Raw genomic sequence first — 21,713 nt, 5'->3', positions numbered from 1 at the left:
AAAGTTCTTCCAGGAGAACGCCTTTGACCACAGGGTCATCAGGCAGTGGTCGGCACGAAGTGTCCTGCAGGCACTGCAGGAGAAGGACGTGATGGACACAGTGGGGTGGTTCCCTGAGCAGACTGTCCAGTTCATCTGGCAAAATGCCTCATTGCCAGATCTCACCAACAGACACCAAGACCTCGCCTGGCTGGCGATGAGAGAGGCCCTCCCAGTCAGAGCCCTCCTGTACGCCCAGAACGTCGTCTCCGCACCCCACTGCCCACGGGAGGACTGCAGTGAGGAGGAGTCTGTGACCCACCTCTTTGCACACTGCCAGTTCGCAAAGAGGGTGTAGAGGAGGATGGACGGGCTAGTGTCACGTTTCATCCCCAGCAGCTGCGTAACAGAGGACTCTCTGATCTACGGGCTGTTCCCGGGGACGCACACGGAGACCAACATCCGGTGCTGCTGGCAGATCATCAACTCGGTGAAAGACGCTCTTTGGTCGGCCCGAAACTTGATGATCTACCAGCACATGGAGATGTCCGTGGGAGAATGCTGCCGACTGGCACACTCTCGGCCGCAGGAGTACGTGCTGAGGGACGCACTGAAACTCGGTGCAGCCACCGCAAGGGCCCGGTGGGGAAGGACCACGGTATAGGTTTCTCCACAAAAAAACAAAAAAAGAACATATTTCCGTCATAATAAACCTGATTCTAATCCTGACCTTTATCCCCAACAGTGGAAATCTCCTTCATTTGCAATACTAACGCCAACGTTATCCCTCTACACTCACGTTCTGACCTACCAGTCTTGCAACAATATTCCCAAATTGTCCAATTATACTGTTTGTGTCGGAATGATAATTCATCATTGCCATCACCGAAAATAAATTATGTTCAACCCTCGCTTCAGATGCAGTGCTGCGGTGGGTAACTAACATAGATGGAGCTGCGATGGCCGAGTGGTTAAGGCGTTGGACTTGAAATCCAATGAGGATTCCCCACGCAGGTTCGAGCCCTGCTCGCAGCGCTCACTCTACAGCCATCAGGGACCAGAACTCCAGCTGCCTGGCAATTACTCCCTGGCTGCTTTCTGAACGCTACACTCTCTGCCAAGTCCAGGCGGCAGACTTTAAGATTTTTACACTCTTTCAATACTGTTGCATTTCTTCTCCGTGTTCAGAGTTCATTTCTACTCCGACTCTGATCAATCTCCGTGAAGCAGCTTAAACAACCCTTTCTCGTCGGGTTTACTTAGCGAAGTTATTGTTATTTTTCAACCGGGTATCTAACAATAGGTTTCGAGTAGAAACAGAGCGATTGATGTCGGTGAGTTCTACAGCTGTATGGATACAGAGCGCCTCACTTCGTTCACCAACCTACTTCCTTCAGCTGGACTGTGGACGATTTATCGAACTGAGCAGAATTCCTGCAGTCAAATCAGCAGTACCTTTGGAATTTTAAGAATTAATGACACCAATTTAATATTAATTGTCTTTATAATTGAAGAAACTGGGAGAAGTACCATCAATAAGTATTAATGTAGTGCCCGCTCTTGCTCCCTCTGTTGAAGGATCATGTGTAAACGCATGAACCATTTCTCCTCCTCCGTCCGAACGGTGACATACTTAACGAGCCCTCCAGCTTCTAAGTTTAAATGAAGGGACAGAAAAATCCATTTCGTTTTCTCAGTGGCGTGACATATTCTGATGATCAAGAAAACAATATGAGGAAAACGGTGGCCAAAAGTGAACATGAAATTGGTAAATCCCACACTTCCCTCACAAGGCTAAAGCAAGCGTTTAGCAATCAATAATCAATGTTTGAGTTCAGTGAAAGGACTGCGTGATTGGGTTGGAAAGTTTATAGTTATTCCTTTACAACACAGCTGGGGTGGAGTTTAGGGGTGGAGATATGAACCGGTGCTGAAACGTACGAGCGAACAGGTAACATGACATGAAGGAGTTCCGATTTTCCAATAAATCTTTTCCCGGAACTTTGGTTCAGTGCTCCGTTAAGACACGAACACTATGTGAAATTTAACTGAAAAAGAATTGAAGTTTGAACCAATAAAATATTGAAGTATTTCAATAAGAAATGCTGTCTAGCCGAGGGTGGGAGGGTATTGAGATTATGGCTCAGTCGCTAAACAGGGCAGACGGGTCCATGAAAGGGAAAAGCTTTCGCAGTTTCATGTCACTCGCTCTACAGACTCCCCATTGCACTCCTGCCCAGCGAGCGACCGTACATTGCCGTACACAAGCAGGTTCACTGATCTTCCGTCAATATCACCCTCGCCGGTTGTCACCGGTGTGGTGCAACGACTGTGCACACCCCCGTCATCAGCCAGCAACCCACAAACCAATCATCGTCAAAGACATGCAACATACCTAGCTCCCATTGGTGTGTGCAGATGTCAATCTAATATGTTACCCAATGGCGGAAAACGGTTTCACCCAGGGGTTGTTCTCACCCACAGACCCTGACTGGTTTTGCCTCCCCAAAGTCCTCTCAATCCTGATCAAAATCTCAGAACAATGTCCCGTTTTTTTTAACATTTATACCCATATGCTTCTATCGGAAGCTGGTGGCGTTATCAGGGCGCTGAAATAAAAGCGGACGACAGAAATTTATCTCCTCTCACCTAGGGAGACGGAAGAAGATTTGCTGGAGGACTTTTGACCGGCAAGTGTGGTATGGGGAGTAGGATGGGAGCAGGTTTGGACCAGCCTGATGTTATTGAATGTCAGGGCTGGCTGAAGAGGATTAGAGTCTTGCCCTTCTTTCTGTTGTCTGTGTGTTTAAAGAAAAGGAGTAAACAGGCCTTTCTTGGGCCTGCATGCTATCCCAGTAGATATAATAGGGACCGATGATTGAAGATCAGTTATTCCCAATCTATGTCATCAGTTTGCCCGAGGAATCATTTCCAAGTCTGAAAATGGCACACGATGGCATCTATCTTTTGCCAATGATGCAGAATTCTATGATTTATGTCTCTGTCTCTTCCAGCCTGCAACGATGCTGCAAATGTTTCATTGTACCTGTACCTCACCGTCTCTGGGCACACACGGCAATAAACCCGACTGGACCAGACAATACTCACTGAGATTTGAGCAGCGATGATCCCGTCCAGATGAGTCAAGGTGATGTAGTCAGACTGAGTGATTAGATTATGAAGACACATTGTCCCCTTTTATTGTCATTTAGTAATGCATGCATTAAGAAATGATACATTATTTCCTCTGGTGTGATGTCACAAATCACAGGACAAACCAAGACCGAAAAAACTGACAAAACCACATAATTATACATATAGTTACAAACAGTGTAACAGTACCATAACTTGATGAAGAAGTCCGTGAGCACAGTAAAGTTCAAAGTTTCTCAAATGTCCCACATCTCACGCAGATGGGAGAAAGAAGAAAATCTGTCCCTGCCATGCCGACTACAATTCGACTCTGAGTCATCCGAAAACCTCGAGCTCTGATCAGCTCTCCGACACCGAGTAACTGAGCGGCATCTCTGCCAAACGATTCGACCTCCTTCTCGGTCGTCAAAAGCAGGTAAGGCCGGGGATTTTGAGGCCTACCCTCCGAAAGATTCCTGACTACAAAGTAACGACATCAGCAGACGGGCGTTTCAGAATTTTTTTCCAGATGTTCCTCTGTGCTTTCACGTCCATTCTCCATCAAATCAGAATTGCCCACGGCTCCTATTTAACAGATACGATATCATTTTTCACCGGACAGCTGCGCACGCTGCCATCTTCTCCTCCCGCCGTGGAGTCCAATGTGGACAATGTATGGTCCCCCTCTTCTACAGAGACACAGCATCTCTGAGTGTGTTGAACAGGCGAGGGATTGAGGTGCAGTGAGTAGTGATGAAGATCAAAATTATACATTGTATTTATTGTAAGTTATTGTCTGTAAGACCTCGCACAGTTATTTCGGGCTTTATTGAGACTGCACCTGCGATATTTTTTTTCAAAGTCATGTTCTCCTTGTCAAGCATATGTCATATAGAGCAAATAACGAATCGCTGCAGGAACAGTGGGCAGCGGGTCAGGGAACATCTCTGGACGGAAAGAGGTAGCACACATTTCCGATCCACACACTGCCGCTGAACTGAACGTAGAGGGTAGATGACCGGTGTGGGGAGCTAAGAATGGGGCAAGAGTTGGGAAGAAACTGGAGGGTGCCATTGAGGGTGTGTGGTAGTCAGCTCGATATGGGAGACTTTTGGTATGACACAGTGGTCGCTGTTGTTCGTTAATCGTTATTTCTGTCGGTAATTTTGATGCGAAACCGCGTCTTGATCAGGATGTTTTGTATGACACAAAATTAGGGGGTGCTGTTGATACTGGGGGAGGTTGCTGTTGGTTACAAGTGAATGCTGGTTCAGTTAGAGAAGTGACAGATGTATGGTGAATGGATTCCAATGCAGATAAATCTAACATCGTGCATTTTGGAAATAAAACTTTCAAAGCACTTGTGCTGCATTACGGAGTACAGTTGACACGAGGCACCCAGAGGCAGAAGCTCACCGTTCGCTGATTTCGATAGTATAGTGAAAAGCCGTTTCTCATTCCGGCCTTCCTCATTCAGAGCAACAGGAAGGAACGTAAAATAGGACATTATGATAGGACATTGTTGAGGTTGTGTATAGAGTGCCATGTATAGTTCCGGACGCTCTATTATAGAAAATAGGCCGTTAAACTGTAAACAGTGCAAGTTATGCAATGAAGTTTTCAGGACAAGGAGAACTGGGTTATATAAAGAGTTTGTCCAAGCCTGTCATTTGCTCATTCCAAGACGAGAAGAATGCGGTTTAAAACAGAGGTAAGATGAATGTTAACAGTCTGTTTGTTTTTTCTGTGCAAAGGAGACCAATTTGTTTGAAATTGGAATATTTGAAAGGAACATGGGCAGCAAAGTTTTCACGAAGACTTTAGTAAATTTGCGGAATGAGCTGCCAGAAGAAGTAGATCAGGCAGGTAGAACAGTTTCACGGAAGGGCGGGCCTTGGAGGAATATGGTCTGCACGCAGGAAACTGGGACTTACTCTGGTGGGAAAGCTGGTCGGAATGGTTCTTTGAGTCGAAGACCCTCTATCAATTCATCAATTCTTCACGACTCGTATCAGTGGAATATGTCAGATATCGCTGGATAGACATCATATGTCAGAGCAATGGCAAAGACGCATGCGTGGTTACTGAGCCGACTACCGCTCTGATCAGGTGATGGAGATGCTGTCATATTGCTCAGCAATCATATTGTCTCTGAACAACAGGGATTCTACAGATGCTGGAAATTCAAGCAACCCACATCAAAGTTGCTGGTGAACGCAGCAGGCCAGGCAGCATCTCAGGGAAGAGGTACAGTCGACGTTTCAGGCCGAGACCCTTCGTCAGGACTAACTGAAGGAAGAGTCAGTAAGAGATTTACCATCCCTCCGAACTTCACCTGTCGGAGGCAGAACGCTCTGTCCTCGGTAAGGGCCTCACGTTTGTCCCCCTTCGCCCACACCTCAGCGAGTTCCGTGTTCGCCACGATGCGGAACTTTTCTTCCGCCGTCTCCGTCTGCGAGCCTACTTCTTCGGCAAGCACGCTTCCACCCCCACCGATGACCCCTTCTCCCGTCTTCAACCCTCCTCTTCTTCATGAACACCCCGCTCTGATCTTCTGCCTGCTCTGGATCTCTTTATCGCTAACTGCCGACGGGACATCAACCGCCTCGACTTCACCGCACCTTGTTCCCATTCCAACCTCACTCCTTCGGAATGCTCTGCTCTCCAATCCCTCCGCACTAATCCTAACCTTATTATTAAACCCGCCGATAAGTGGGGTGCTGTTGTAGTCTGGCGTACTGACCTCTACGTTGCCGAGGCACAGCGACAACTCGCGGATTCCTCCTCTTATTTACCCCTCGATCGTGACCCCACTAAGGAGCACCAGGCCATTGCCTCCCACACCATCACCGATTTTATCCGCTCAGGGGATCTCCCAGCCACTGCTACCAACCTTATAGTTCCCACACCTCGCACTTCCAGTTTCTACCAAAATCTCTTAGTAACTCTTCCTTCAGTTACCCTGACAAAGGGTCTCGGCCTGAAACGTCGACTGTACCTCTTCCTAGAGATGCTGCCTGGCCTGCTGCGTTCACCAGTAACTTTGATATTGCCTCTGACTCACTTTCCACTTCTTACGAGCAATGCGGTACAATGCGTTCACCACCGGGATGAATGTGTAAACAAGAAGACTTCGATCAACCACCACTAGTCAGAATCAGAGTAGACACTGGTATGCTGACTGCCCTCTTTCTAATTAAACGTGTCCTGCTGGTGCACATACAGACAAATGGCAAATAGATTAGATGAAGAAGCTTACACGAGCGCAAAATGGGCACAGAATATTGTCATGAAACAGTCTGTGATCTCACCAGTAAAGCAGATGAAACTAATGAAACATTCCAACAGTTCCAGTGCAGGGACCTGGCACCTGGACTGGTCGAATCACTCCACTCACCGTGTACAGATTCTTCAGAGCGAAACGAGCAGGAGCTCCTTCCCGGGGGTACTGGAATGGTCGAATCACTCCACTCGCCGTGTACAGATCCTTCAGAGCGAAACGAGCAGGAGGTCCTTCTCGGGGGTACTGGAATGGTCGAGTCACTCCACTCACCATGTACAGCTCCTTCAGAGCGAAACGAGCAGGAGGTCCTTCCCGGGGTAGACATGCTACAGAAGAACTTAGATTGGCAGAATGGACAAAGAAGTGGCAGATGGGATGCAGTGCAGGGAGAGTTATGGTCATACACTTTCATAAAAGAAATGAAGGAGCACAATTTCTAAAAGGAGAGAAAATGCAAACAAGAAGACTGAGGTGCTCAGGGTCCATGTACAGGCCTTCCATTGCGACGTACAGACCTGCATGTCCCAGAGGTTAATTTGTAGTTTCAGTTTGTGGTGAGGAAGATAAATGCGATGTTTGCTTTCATTTCAAGAGGTCTAGAACATAAAGCAAGGATGTGATTCAGAGACTTTGTGAAGAACTGGCGAGTCCTCGCTTGAAGTATTGTAAGCAGTTTTAATTCCCTTAGCTGAGAAAGTATTGCTGAAGCTGGAGAGGGTTCAAAGGAGATTCAGAGAAATTATGCTAGGATGGAATGGCTGCTGATTTGAAGAGCGTTTGCCGGCGCCGGGCCTGCTTTCACTGGAATTCAGTAGATTGTGCGGCCACTCATTGAAGCCTATCGAATGGCGAAAGGCCTTGATAGGGGCTGATGCTGAGAGGATGTTTCCTATGGTGGGAGAATCTAAGACCAGAGGACGCAGCCTCGGGGTAGGGGAGCATCCTTTCAGAACAGACGAGGAGTGAGTGGTGAATCTGTCGAATTCGTTGCCACAGGCCCCTGTGGAGTCCAAGTCTTTCTGTATATTTGTCAGAGATCGATAGATTCTTGATTGATCAGGGCATGAAATGATACAAGTAGAAAGCAGGAGAATGGGGCTGAGAGGAAATGTCGAAACAACCCCGATGGGCTAAACGGCCTAATCCTAATTATGGTCCTGTATTTTGTGGTTTTATCGAGTGACAGGAATGGGGTTGTTGTGGAAACAAGTTAATCCATACGATGGTTTAAAAATTAGCACATTAAATTACAGCAGGCTGTATTTCAATTCCCTGACCGGGTATCGAACCCAGGCCGCGGCGGTGAGAGCGCAGAATCCTAACCACTAGACCACCAGGGAAGCTGATAAAGTGCTGCACACAACAATAGACAACTATCAAATGGGCAAACTATAAAACAAAACCTATAGATTAATAATAGCAATGAATAAATGTGATAAATATTGCCAAGAATCTACCACTCAGCAGTTTGCAGATCTCCTGTTCATCCAGTGCTTCTGGTTAAGGAACACTCTGGACTCTGAATGACTCAGTGGTAAACACTCGTTCTCAGTGTCTTTATAAAGATTGTGACATTCAGATTCTCTTATGAGCCCTGGGTCATTTTTATTTCTGTCTATCGCCTCGAAGCAATTCAGTAGTCGGCCCTACGATTCCCGCGACCACATCATTGTTGCCGATTTATCTGGTGTCTTGTTCCTTACCCTCCGCCGGGATGGAGGTAGGAGAAAGAAAACCAGACGTTCAGAATGCTCGAAATATGGTCTGGGGATGGAACGGTAGGCTTTCCTGATCGTGCTCCAACAGTGATCGAGTGTGCGGGAGCCCCTGGCACTGGGAATGATGTGCTGATGGCAAATAAGCCTAGATTTCTCTAAATAAGCCTGATAGAAACCCCTGCAATGATGTGAAAGTCCTCAGGGTAGGCAGTTCCTTGTTTGCTGATCGCGACACTCAATACATGGTATGCTTGCTTAGCATCTGCTCTGGCGGTATGTATAGTCGCTGTCCGGATCAATGAGGAGAACCCTCTCGGTAAGTAGCACCGACAGAACTTAATCATTGGATGTTGTGGTTGGGAGAACAGGGGAGTGACGAGACCGCTATTTACAGAGAGCATGAAGAACCTATCATGAAACAACACCCCCCTCACCACCACCATAATAGCTTCTTCCCTTATCAGAACGGTACATTGAGAAGCCTTCCGGCTGTTCCACTGAACTGAGCCATGTCTCCATGAAACAGAGAAGACAGCAGTCCCTCATTTACCTGCGAAACAGCAATGTTCCGCTTATGTAATGTATCGTGTTTTCAAGTAATTGGCCTTTGGCTAAGAAGATGCCAGGTAGAGTATCTCAGACTACATCGCCGAGTATTTATAACCCGGCGATGTAGTCTGGCTTGAAGTCTTCCGAACTGACCTCTTTTCCGGCAAAGGTAATGGCTGATCGCTGAAAGATCCCGCACCTGCATTCCCGAGAGTCAAGTCCACCTGGTCCTTCAGGAGCTCATTAGATTACCAGTTTATTTAGGTAGCTCAAGTGTACGTTTCTTAGGGAGAAATTAGAGGTTTCAGATTGCAGCGACAGTGGTTCAGAAGAAATATATCTGGACATTTTGCGAGCTGTCAGCAATACGTCACGTGTATCGCCAGTGTCATCGTGGATTTTGGAATTACACTCAAATCTCAAAATCCCTAAAGCCTTATCAATAATGTAGACATCCCGCTCTTACTTGAGCCTACAAAATGCATTACCTCGCACATCATGGTTAAATACGATCTGTCTTTGATCTGTACAGTAAATTGAATAACGATGCATGAAATGGTGGCTATTGAGTTTAACAGCGCTGTTGGCAGGGTTACAGGAGGGGATGCGGGTGTTGCAATCAATCAGCATTTAAACAGGCGGAGGCTCATTAAATATAATCAGCCGGCTCCTAAATTTGTAAATGACATCAGTATTGGTGGTGTCTTGGACAAAGAAGTGGATTGTCCAAGCTTACAAAGAGATCCAGACCAACTTAGAAAGGGTTCAATGAATCGCAGGTGGAATTTAACATGATAAAATGTAGCACTTTGTAAAGTTAAGGCAGGGCAGTTCTTGCAGAGTAAATGGCAGAACATTGGAAATTTTGCAGAATTGGATGAACCAAGCCGGTGGATACATATACACGTAGACAAGGCATAGGAAGGATGCCATTAGGCTGGAAAGTGTACCGGGTACGTTTCATGAGAATGTATCCTGGAACACTTGATTTGAGCTATAAGGATAGGTTGGCTAAGCTGAGAGATTTCTCCCTGCTATATAAGCCGCTGAGGGGTGACACTCACAAGGTGCATAATATCATCAGGGTCACAGATATGTGTCAATATGGTTGTTGTAACGTTTCTAGTGTGATAGTGTAGTGGGTAGTGTTTGTGGCTCTCACTTTTGACAAGGAGAAAAGGAGAGCTGAACGTGTAATTCTCTCCCTGCCAGTCTATAGCCTTTCCAACAGGAAGCCTCATATCGTGCCTACTCGCTGGCGACACAGGGAAACTGAACTACTTTCGGACTCAGGCTGAACTACAAAGGGCAGAGAGGACGTCTGGCTCCCGCACACGTGGCTCGCAGGCCCGCCGGTGTGTGGACGCGCCCTGGTGCTCGTGAACAGATCCCCAGCTATGGGTAAATAGCCCCACGGCCTTTTGGGCAGCCTTGGGAGAGACGAACGCTACGGGAGTAAACACAGACAGCAAATCCGGAATGGAGCTCCTTAGCCGGCTGAACGTTACCTAACGCCCTTCCGGCAACATCCCCTCACACTTATCTGGGTTAAGCTCCATCTGCCACTTCTCAGCCCAGTTTTGCATACTATCGATGACCCGCTGACAGGCCTCCACACTGTCCACAACACCCCCAACCTTCGTGCATCAGCACATTTACTAACAGATCCCTCCACTTCCTCATCCAGGTTATTTATAAAAATCACGAAGAGTAGGGGTCCCAGAACAGAACCCCGAGGCATACCACTGGTCACAGACCTCCATGACTCGTCTACAACCTCTGTTTCGCTTCTGTGGGCAAGCTAATTCTGATCCACAAAACAATGTCCCCTTGGATCCCATATCTCCTTACTTTGTCAATAAGCCTTGCATGGAGTACCTTATCAAATGCCTTACTAAAATCCATATACACTACATCTACTGCTCTACCTTCATCAATGTATTTAGTCACATCCTCAAAAAATTCAGTGAGGCTTGTAAGGCACGACCGGCCTTTCACAAAGCCATGCTGTCTATTCCTAATCATATTATGCCTCTCCAAATGTTCATAAAGCCTGCCTCTCAGGATCTTTTCCATCAACTTACCAACCGCTGAAGTAAGCCTCACTGGTCTGTAATTTCCTGGGCGATCTCTACTCCATTTTATGAATGAGGGAACAATACCTGCCAACCTTCAATCCTCTGGAACCTCTCCCGTCACCATTGATGATGCCATGGGGACGATATGATCCCGAAATTAAAGGGTTTGCGCGTGAGAGGCGTTTGATAAATGTGAGTGCATATTATTGACAACTATAGAATATTGAAAGGCGGTGACAGTGTGGATGTGGTGGGAATAATTCACGTGGTGAAGGGAGTCTAGGACCAGATGGCACTGACTCAGAATTGAAGGGTGCCCCTTTAGAAGAAACATGAGGATAAAATTCTGCCATCAGAGTGGTGAATCTGGGGAACTCATTGCTATGGACGGCTGTAAAGGTGGAGTAACTGGGATTTTATAAAACAAACGTTGATAGGTTTCTGATCAGTCAGGGTGTCAAAGGTCACAGGCAGAACAGGTAATGGGGGTTGAGGAGAATAATAAATCAACACAACCAGCAGCACAGGATCAATTCCGCCCCCCAACGTTTCAGCAAAACGCATCAGCGCCCACCAGCCACCAAATGAGCAATGGCAAAGTCCCCAGACAGAGATGTGCTCAGTGGTGGGAGCGTGTACCGGACATGTACTGGGCCGAATCCACCACATTCTGTAGGAACTTACGTTCAATGATATTAATGTTTCCACACCAAGCCATGATGCTGCCAGTCACCACACTCTGCATCACACATCAATAGAAAAATGTCAACGTTCTAGGTGTCATGCCGATCTCCGCAAGCTCCTAGGAAACCAGAGGCGCTGCCGTGCTTTCTTCGCAATTGCACTTGTGATGGGTACAGGACAAATCCACTGAAATAGTAACACCTGGGAATTTGAAGTTGCTGTCCCTCTCTGATCCTCTGATGAGGACTGGCACATGGACCCTCTGGTGTCTCCTTCCATTGTCTTGATCGCATTGAGTGAGACGTTTAAGGGCAGGGTGGAAGTTGGAGGCAAAATGGGTGAAAATGTCGAGCTCAGCGTGAGTGCATGAAGCGGCAGCAATACATTCGTCGATGTAGCGGTGGAAGCGTTGGGGTGTATTACCGGGGAAGGTTTGGTACATGGACTGTTTTACTTAGCCAACGAAAAGGGAGACATATCCGAGACCTATGCCAGTGTCCATGGCTACACACTGAATCTGGAGTAAGTGGGAGGAACTGAAGGAGAAACTGTTGCTGTGAGGACCGGTTCTGTCAGACGGAGGATGGTGATGATGGAGGGAAACTGGCTGGTTCTTTCCTTGAGAAATGTGGAAAGTTTTAGGGCCCTTTTAATAGGGGCACTGGACATCCATAGAGAAAATGAGACGGTCAGGGCCAGGGAATTGAAAGTTAGTGAGTAGATCGAGAGCACGGGAAGGTTTGGGAATGCCGGTGGGAAGGGACTGAAGAATGGGGCATAGGATGGACTGGAGCGATGAGAACACAGGATCAGTGGGGCAGGAGCAGGCAGAGACAATGAGCCTACCCAGACATGCAGACTTGTGAATCGAGTAGGAGGTAGAAGAGAGCAGTTCAGGGCAATAGAACCACGGGTTTTCCACAGGGAATGGAGGTACTCCAGAGTTGGTGATGTCAGTGATAATGTCGGAGACAGTTCTCTGATCGTCCGGAGTCGGGATTATTCAAGGTGTAGGCATGAGGATGTGTCTGAGAGGTACCACCGTGTCTCAGCAAGGTGGAGGTCAGTCCGCCACTCTACAACAGCAGCACCCTGTCTGCGGGATTGTTGGTAAGGTTTGGACTGGTGCTGAGAGATTGGAGGTGCAGTGTATTCAGAGGGGGTAAAGTTCGAGGAGAAGTGAGTATTTCTGATGTTGAGGCGGTTGATGTCTAGTTGGCAATTAGTGATGAAGATATCCCAGAGCAGGGAGAGAACCAGGAAGAGGAGGGGGGTTGGAGACAGGAGAATGTATCGTCAGCGCTGGGTGATGAATTCTTGCCGATAAGGCGGGCTCGGAGACGGAGGTGAATCTGAAATAAACTTCACCTTCCCAGCAGCAGCTCCTCCTGAGCGTCTGAGAAGCTCCAACCAATTGTTTATGAAAGTGTCTGCAGAAATACACACGGAATAGACACATAATATTATATGTTGCATACAACGAATACGAGGCGTTACGCTTTCCCCGAGGGTGTAGTACTCCCATTAATCCCCACGCGGAATTGAGACAACCATGCTGCAGAGAGTGAGAGACAGAATGGAACCGAATCCGCCAGTTTGTCAAAACGACCGCGGCAGGACTCGAACCTGCAATCTTCTGATGACTTCTAACCAAGCACCGAAGTCAGACGCCTTATCCATTAGGCCACACGGCCGTATTCTGTGAGAATGGGGAACATGCTGAATGCTGCAAGGAGTTTCCCCGTGTAGAATGATTTCCTCGCCGAGCTAAAAGTACTCGCATGCAGTGATTTCATTCCAGGTGAACATTATGCCACGGTTGTCAATATCTCTCCATTCATTCCTGCTCTGGGCTGTTCAATATTCTGTTTCTATCACACAGAAAGGAATTCTCAAAGGCACATCCCAGTGTCTCTTGCAGCGGCGTTTTATTCTGGGATTAGAATAAGAGAAAATGGTCGACCATATTCAATACATCATTGATAGAGTGAGCTCGATCTCTTTTTAGGTATTTCAGCCGTTGGTTTGGTATTCCAGAGCCGGGCCGCCATGTGTTTGTGCCGGGTAAGCGTTCGGGTGTTCGGATCTGCGGCTGCGCAGAGCGTGTCATCGTGTCTGTAATGTGGAAACTATCGGGTGATTGCATTTGCCCAATACACGGAAAGTCGTCATTCTCGAACCAAATGGCAAATTCCAATAATATCTGTTTACTTGAAATCGAGCAACATGCTAACAAAGCTATTGAAATCTTATTTAATTCAACATAAATTTATCTCATTTTACAACTCAAAACATTCACAGTTTCTCCGAGTTACAGAGCACGGAATCGATACTGATGCCACGCGTCCATAGCGTCTAAAGTGCATAAAATAACTAATTCCGTGTTTCCTGTGGTATGAACAAATCTCTCTAAACTGTCTTTATCCACCTCCATGAATTCTGGTAAGCACAGCGAGCAAAGTAAATCGGCATAGAATCTGAACACACATGTGTGGACCTTAAGCAGAAGTTTTAAATGCTGTGAAAAAATTCAGAACTTCGGAACACAACAGAGGGAAGAGCAGACGAGGTGGCCGAGAGGTGAAGGCGATGGACTGCTAATCCATTGTGCTCTGCACGCGTGGGTTCGAATCCCATCCTCGTCGCGACATGTGAAACGGGGGACCACCTTTGAAGCTGTCACTTTAAAACATCCAAGCCTCCAAATTTTGTCACAGGGACGCCAGACAATTCGTTATGTGAGTCATGAAAAGCAATATTCATCATTAATTTATCACTAAATTTGGCCTCAATACCACAAGATATAGGAACAAAATTAGGCTATTCGGCTGAACGATCTCCGCCATTCGATCACGGCTGACGCCTCACCTTCAGTTTTGTGAACAGTTTTGAGTCCCTCATCTTTAGAAATATGTGCTGGCATTGGAGAGAGTCTAGAGGACGTTCACAAGGATAATTGATGGCTCTGGGGCTCTACTAGCTGGAATTCAGAAGGATGAGAAGGGGATCTCATTGAAGCTATTTGAACGTTGAAAGGACTAGCCGGAGTAGATGTGGAAAGGGTGATTACCATGGTGGGAGAGTCTAGAACGAGAGAGCACAGAGTCAGGATAGAAGTGCGCCTTTTCAAAAAAAGATTTCTTTGGCCAAAGGGTGGCAAATTTGTGGAATTTATTGCCACATCCAGTTGTGGAGGCCATGTCGTTGGGCGTATTTATGGCAGAGATTGGTAGGTTTTTGATTGGAGATGGCACCAAAGTTACGGGGAGAGGGCTAGGAACTGGAGTTCATGAGGAGTTAAAAAAAAGGATCAGCCGTGATTGAATGGCGAAGCAGACTGGATGGGCCAGACGGCCTAATTCTGCTCCTATGTCTTATGGCCTCATGGTCATACACATCATTCCTCTCAACTCCATTCGCCTGCCTTCTCCTCGTCACATTTGACATCCTTACTACCTGTCCACCTCCTCCAACGCCGCTTTAAATATACCCAGTTACTTGCCTTTTACGGCTATCTGTGGCAATAAATTCCACAAATCCATAACTTTCTGTCTACAGGAATTGCTTCTCGTCCTTTTCTAAAGGGACGTCATTATCTGAGGTTGTGCCCGCTGGCCTTCGACTCTAGCACTACATGACAATCCTCTCCATGGTCTGACCGCAGACCTCTATCGAACACCACCCAGCCCATATCTCACCCGTCAGACCCTGAAGCCGTTCTCATACCACCCCACCTTCACTGAAGCTGCATCTCCGCTCCCGCACTGGCTTGAGCAGCAACACAAGACCAGGGTACCTAATCTTGATCCTGTGGGCCCATAACTGCACGTCAGCCGCTCCCGCAGCCCCCATCTGACCCCTCACGCTCAGCAGACGCCAACTGCTCAACGACCACAGAACCCCACCAGAAACATCCACATGAGTAGCAACTCAGAGCACACCCCCACACTCACTCATCTAACTGACCGCACACCGCTCCCTCGGGTCCAATATCTGTGAATCCACACACTCACTCATCTAACTGACCGCACACCGCCCCCTCGGGCTCCGGTATCTGTGAATCCACACACTCACTCCCCACTCTCACTCATCTAACTGACCGCACACCGCTCCCTCGGGTCCGATATCTGTGAATCCACACACTCACTCATCTAACTGACCGCACACCGCTCCCTCGGGTCCGATATCTGTGAATCCACACACTCACTCATCTAACCGACCGCACACCGCCCCCTCGGGCTCCGGTATCTGTGAATCCACACACTCACTCATCTAACCGACCGCACACCGCTCCCTCAGGTCCGATATCTGTGAATCCACACACTCACTCATCTAACTGACCGCACACCGCTCCCTCGGGCTCCGGTATCTGTGAATCCACACACTCACTCCCCACTCTCACTCATCTAACTGACCGCACACCGCTCCCTCGGGTCCGATATCAGTGAATCCCCGGGAGGATGCCTTTCGGCATTTTGACCCGGTGCTGCTTCGCGCGTCATTCTGCAGTTTCCCGTCGGCAGTGAAAGTCTACGTTGATTGTATCAGTACAAGCCAGGTTTAACAAAGCGATAAGGGCGAGATTCATCTGATTCCGAACGGGGAAAGGGAGGAAAGAGGGAGGGCCATTCTTTGGGAAATCAGTTTCGCTGGCCACCACAGAAATAACCCAGTGAACGCTCTAGAAAGAGGTCACTCGCCCTATCTAATATAAGGTTCAGACTTTGTATATCACTGTTAGGGCTGCACTTTGAGTGTTGTGAGCAGATCTGCGCTCCTTCGCTTAGAAAGGATTTGCCGAAACTAGAGAGGGCTCAATCCTGGTTTACGAAAATGATTCCAGGCATTAATGGCTCGTCATATGAAGAGGGTCTGTTGGCTCTGGCCCGGTGTTCACCGGAATTCAGAAACATGAGCTGTGACGTCGTTGGAACATACCGAACGGTGAAAGGTCTTGACAGAATGGATGTGGGGTGGATACTTTCTAAGAATGGATGTGGGGTGGATAATTTCTATGATTGGATATGGGGTGGATAATTTCTATGAATGGATGTGGGGTGGATAATATCTATGAATGGATGTGGGGTAGATAATTTCTATGAAATGATGTGGGGTGGATAATTTCTATGAATGGAATTGGGATGGATAATTTCTATGACGAGAGAGGCTAGGACCAGACGACGCTGCCCCAGGGTAGAGGGGCGTCTTTGTAGAACGGCGAACAGAATTAATTTCGTTAGCCAGAGAGTGGTGAATCTCTGTAGTTCTTTGCCACGGGCACCTGCGGAGACCAAGTCTTTATGTATATTTAAGAGGGAAAGTGACAGACTTTTCATTGTGCTGGTTAGGGAGAGAGAAAGCGGGACACTGGGGCTGAAAGGAAAATTGGATCAGCCATGATAAAATGGTGGAGCAGACTCGATGGGCGACCTGGATTGATTCTGCTCCTACTCCTGATGGCCTTATGGTCTTACCTTCTTTGTGCTCAGTATTATTGGAGCCGTCTCGTTAACTTTGAGATCGATATCTACACATAAATTGCCCGTCATCTGTGTATGCAGTTACCTTTGAAGACTCCTGGTGAACCCATTTCCATCACAGGATCAGACAGCGTCATCCAATGCACAAACACTTCTTGTTTGTAAACCACAGCGTATGTAGCCCAGGTGGTATCCCGGTAAATCTTCTCTTCACCCACTTTCACGTTTCCACCGTTTTCCTAAACACAACATCTCAAGTGTGGTCTAACTTGTGCGTTATAGATCTGCAAACATTTTCACACCACGTTTGAGCTCGGTTCCCGACAAATGAAGGCCAGCACGCCTTCCTAATACAGCTCCCAACTTGTTCATAGTTCAGAGTACATTTATCATCAAAGTGTGTACACAGTACACAGCCTGATCCGAAATTGCTCGTCGATGTAGGTCTGTGCGTGTTATAGCGTGCCTCACTAATATTACCAAGTTTTTCAGGGAGGTTAGCAAGAAAGCTAATGAAGGCTTTTGCCCGGTTAACTTTAGAAAAAACTTTGTCAATGTCCGGCATGACAGGTTGGTCCGGTGTGTTCAGTCATTTGGCACTGTGGATGAAGTAGTAAATTGGATTCAGCATTGGTTTACAGCAGGGTTTCGCTTCCTGGTGTCAACGGACACCTCGGTAAATAGTCGGGCTCCATGGCATAAATCATTTGGAAACCCTTGTCTTACAGGCAGAATCCAGGGATTCTGGTAGATGGTGGTCTCTCTAACTGGAGGCTTGTAGTTACTGGTGTAAAGCAGGTGTTGCTCTGGGTCCATTGTTGTTTGTCATATATATCAACGATCTGAGTGATAATCTGATAAATTGAATCTGCAGATTTGCGAATGATACCAATATTGGATGAGAAGTTGACAGCAGGAGTTGCTAATGGTCTTGAATACAGGTAAGCATGTGGTGTATCGCTTTGGGAGGGCAAACCGTGGCAGGACTTACACTGTAAAAGACAGGGCAGTCTGTACTGCGGTATAACAGGGGGACCTGGTAAGACCGGTTCATAATTCCTAGAAAGCGGCTTCACAGGCAGATCGGGTCGGAAGGAGAACTATTGGTGCATTGGCTTTCAGACATCAGAGTGATGTGTACAGGAGTTGCGATGCTCTGTAGAGGTTGTATAAGATGTTGGTAATGCCTGATAGGGAGCATTGTATGTGTTCTGGTCGCCTACTTGCATGAGCGATACCAATTATTTTGACAGAGTGCAGAGAGAAATTGCGAGGATGATGCAGGGACTTGAGGGCCGCTGTTAGAGGAAAAGATCCAGTAGGTTAGGAATAGGTTCCGGTTCCCCCAAGCTTTGGAGTCAGCGGGAACTTTTGTAAAGAGATGTACAAATTTGTGAAGGGCAGAGATAGGGCAAATACAAACAGGCGTTTTACACTGAGGTTCGACTAGAGTAGACGAGAGCTCATAAGTTACGGGTGAAAAGTGAAATATTTCAGGGCAATATGCGGTGGAACATCTTCTCAAGGCAGTGAGACTGTGGAACGAGCTTCCAACGGAAATGGTGGATGCGGGACCGATTTCAACATTAAAGAGCAATGGGATAGTTATGGACGGCGTGGTCCGGATGCAATGCCCATGGGACTAGGGAGAGTGTAAGTTCGGCACTGACAGATGAGCAGAAGGGCCTGTTTCAGTGCCGTACTGCTCTATGATTCTCTGCTCTGTGACTCTGTTACCAAATGCAACTGCGGCATGATCTCCAGCGGGGGGAAATGTACCTCCATCAGCCTGGATGTGGCGTGGCATCAATATGGGACCACTTCCCATTCCTCTCATAGTCTGTTGTAGGCAGAAATATATACCGCGCTTTGTGTGCAAATCTAGCCAGTGAGTTAAGCAATAAGTTGCCAAAACAACATAGTATATTCTAAAAATCAATTTGGAATTAACTTCTGAAGTTGGCAGCACTTGATTTGGCCTTGAGTAAGCTCAGAAACCCCTGTGAATGAATCTATAAGCTACAGGCACGATGCTGGCGGAACTTTTAATATCAGGCAGCATCTGCGGACGAATATGGACAGTTGTTTTTTTTTGTGGTCGAGACAACTTATGTTGACCCTTCAAAGAATCCAGATCCTCGACATAATTAACCATTTTATTCTCAAGCGCACACAAAAATCTTCGAGAATTAGTGCGAGAACCCCTGATATACCATTAATCCCCTTTCCCTGACACGCAGATATTTGAGCAGCTGTAATTTTAAGCCACTGCACAGCCGAAACCTCAGTTATTGATGCTGGTTTCAGAATGCTGTGTTCTTTCGAATTCGTCTCTCTTTGGACCAACTCTCTGTTCCCAGTGTCCGCAATTGACGAAGAATTCGTGTTGTAATCTGATGTTTCATGAAATGTCAAACAACCCAGGTCCCCTACTTCTGTATGTTTCTCTATCTAAACCCGAGAACAGCGAGTTTCAGGAATAGCTCGCTTTATATATCCTGATGTTTCGCTGTGCGCGTGTATTGATGTTCCACAGCGCAGTTCATCTCTGTTCAGCAGCTTCATACGCACTTTTTCTCTGAGTCAATTTCTTTCTGAAATCCAACTTCGAAAATCCTCTGGTGAGTCTGTAATATTGTTACTAGTACTTATTTGCATTTAAACTGCTGTTGATACAATGCTTTCTATTTTTCTCTGTCTCTGGGACATCAGCCGATAATGTTTTTAATGCTGGGGTCATTGGTTTGCATTTCGCTCTGCATATTTCCCAACATCTATGTTTGCTACTGACTCGGTAACAGTGCAAACAGTGAGGGTTTGCGCCAGAAAAAAAAAAACGATGTTTATGTATCATCTCCAGAAATAAATCACCGGAGCAGAGTAAGTGAATGACATTAAAGGTGCGCCATCACAGAGAAATAACAAGGCAGAGGATCCACTCGCAATGTTCCAGTGGAATCAGCGCTGATGAGGTGGACTCAACAACAGGATTACAGACTACTGTCGCCACCAGCGATGCTCAGATAATGTCCTGTCATTGCCGGAGTAGTTTGACAACATCGTACTTGGTGTTGCAATCCCAGCATCGGCCGTCTCTTGAGGCTTTAAGACTGGTGTTGCGTCCAGTTCAATGAAATAAGGCGTGTTATTTCCCCATTGGCATTACGGTTCGTTAAAGTAGAGAAATAATTGCTAATTAGCAGTAATTAGCACCAGTCCATGTACGAGTTGTTTTCATCATTTTGTAACCGATTATTTTATAAAAGAATGTCATTCTGTGCTTCAGCTACATTTAGGACGGAAACATTCAGACGCGGTGGACTCTGAACAACGTGTGATCGGTGAAGAGTTTTACCTAGTAGGCGCAAAAGAAATCTGCTATTTGGGCTTTGATATAACCGTTTAAGTTTATTTACCGGCTATTTACAACTTTTATAACATTTAGAAATTGGGAACATTCGGAACAGAACTGTAAATACTAACAGTCTGGATTAACAATGCTTGATGAGAGGACTATTTGTTACACAGTGATTATATTTGTCGGTATCCCAGGTAAGTACCTTTCTGTTACTTATACGGAAGCAGAGACCTCACGCGTCTCTAGGGTACGTCCACACTACGCCGGATAATTTTGAAAACGAAACTTTTTCTCTTCGTTCTGACCTTCTCTCCATACTGAAACGGCATTTTCATCCCCCGAAAACGGAGATTTTCAGCAACGATCTCCAGAGTGAATAAATCTGAAAACGCCTAATACCCGTTGTAGTGTGTACGGGGTAAATGGGGAGATTTAAAAACGCTGTAATGACAACACCACAACAGCAATACTTTTTCTGCTTCTGCTTGGTGCTGCGCAAGCACTGCCGGACGGCTGTTATAACGGGCAGTCGGTGTGAACGGCGTGAGAGTTAATTTGTAAAGTGAACTTTTTTGACTATTGACAAACGCTGTCATGACGCGCCGGAACAGATCGCCGCAGCGCGGCATTTCGTTGTTTTCTTGAACTCAACCACCTATCAATTTCAGAACAGACGGTAACGAGACTGAAGCCAGAAGGGTTAGAAATGTACTCACCAAATACCTTACTTACGTAAGTAACCCATAGCTTACTGAATAAATAAGTATATTCACTTTGCCCTGTTTTCTGACCTTGCTTGTATGAAGGTGCTTCACCTACTTATGCAAGTACTTCTCCGACAATAGATGTGTAACAGCCTAATGTGACATTGTATGGAAATAAAAGATAACACCGATGCAGACGTTTTATATATTTAACAAGGTGCTTTATTAATGCAACAGAGTTAATCAGTTTTTCAATGCTCGTCGTCAGCCGGGTCATACTGTCGGTGAACTCCCTGTCGGTTGCCTCCATACGCTCCAGTATTTGTTTTTTTTTTTAGTTTTAAGTCCTCTTGCGCGAGAGCCAAGAGCAAGTCCTTTTAAGTTTTTCGACTCTAACTGGACAAACGCGCACCAAGTACACCGTTTTCTCTTCACTTGTTTTCTGTGTGTCCTGCGCATGCCTAGTGGGAGGAGATTCGCCCAAATATCCGTCTAATGTGGACGGAGATATTTTGAAAAACGCGTAGTGTGGACGCCTGTCATTTTTTACTCGAAAGCGGCGTTTTCAAAATTATCTGGTGTAGTGTGGACGTAGTCTCAGCTACTGCTGATGTTGTTTTAATTGCTGTTTATTAAACATCCCTAAAATGCTGTCTCGTACCTCTCCGTCTCCTGCCCTGTTGATATGTTAACCTGGGTCATGCAGACTTGTCACTGGAACTGCCTGTAGTCTTCTCATTTGTGACGT

General features: G+C 46.6%; 4 non-coding genes across 4 annotated transcripts; 2 read left to right on the top strand and 2 right to left on the bottom strand.

Moving 5' to 3' along the window:
- Positions 1 to 932: 932 nt before the first annotated feature.
- On the top strand, positions 933 to 1,014 carry trnas-uga (transfer RNA serine (anticodon UGA)). The gene has a single exon. It is a non-coding gene; the product is annotated as a tRNA-Ser (tRNA).
- A 6,648-nt stretch (positions 1,015 to 7,662) lies between these two features.
- On the bottom strand, positions 7,663 to 7,734 carry trnae-cuc (transfer RNA glutamic acid (anticodon CUC)). The gene has a single exon. It is a non-coding gene; the product is annotated as a tRNA-Glu (tRNA).
- Positions 7,735 to 13,028: 5,294 nt separating this feature from the next.
- Positions 13,029 to 13,117, bottom strand: trnar-ucg (transfer RNA arginine (anticodon UCG)). Its single transcript is given in 2 exon segments — positions 13,029 to 13,064; positions 13,081 to 13,117. It is a non-coding gene; the product is annotated as a tRNA-Arg (tRNA).
- An 869-nt stretch (positions 13,118 to 13,986) lies between these two features.
- On the top strand, positions 13,987 to 14,068 carry trnas-gcu (transfer RNA serine (anticodon GCU)). The gene has a single exon. It is a non-coding gene; the product is annotated as a tRNA-Ser (tRNA).
- The last annotated feature ends 7,645 nt before the right edge of the window (positions 14,069 to 21,713 follow it).

Source organism: Mobula birostris, unplaced genomic scaffold (genome assembly GCF_030028105.1).
Source record: "Mobula birostris isolate sMobBir1 unplaced genomic scaffold, sMobBir1.hap1 scaffold_2627, whole genome shotgun sequence".
In the NCBI taxonomy this organism is placed as follows: domain Eukaryota; kingdom Metazoa; phylum Chordata; class Chondrichthyes; order Myliobatiformes; family Myliobatidae; genus Mobula; species Mobula birostris.
The sequence above is the reverse complement of the archived record's forward strand: the minus strand, read 5'-3'. Positions and strand labels throughout refer to the sequence as shown.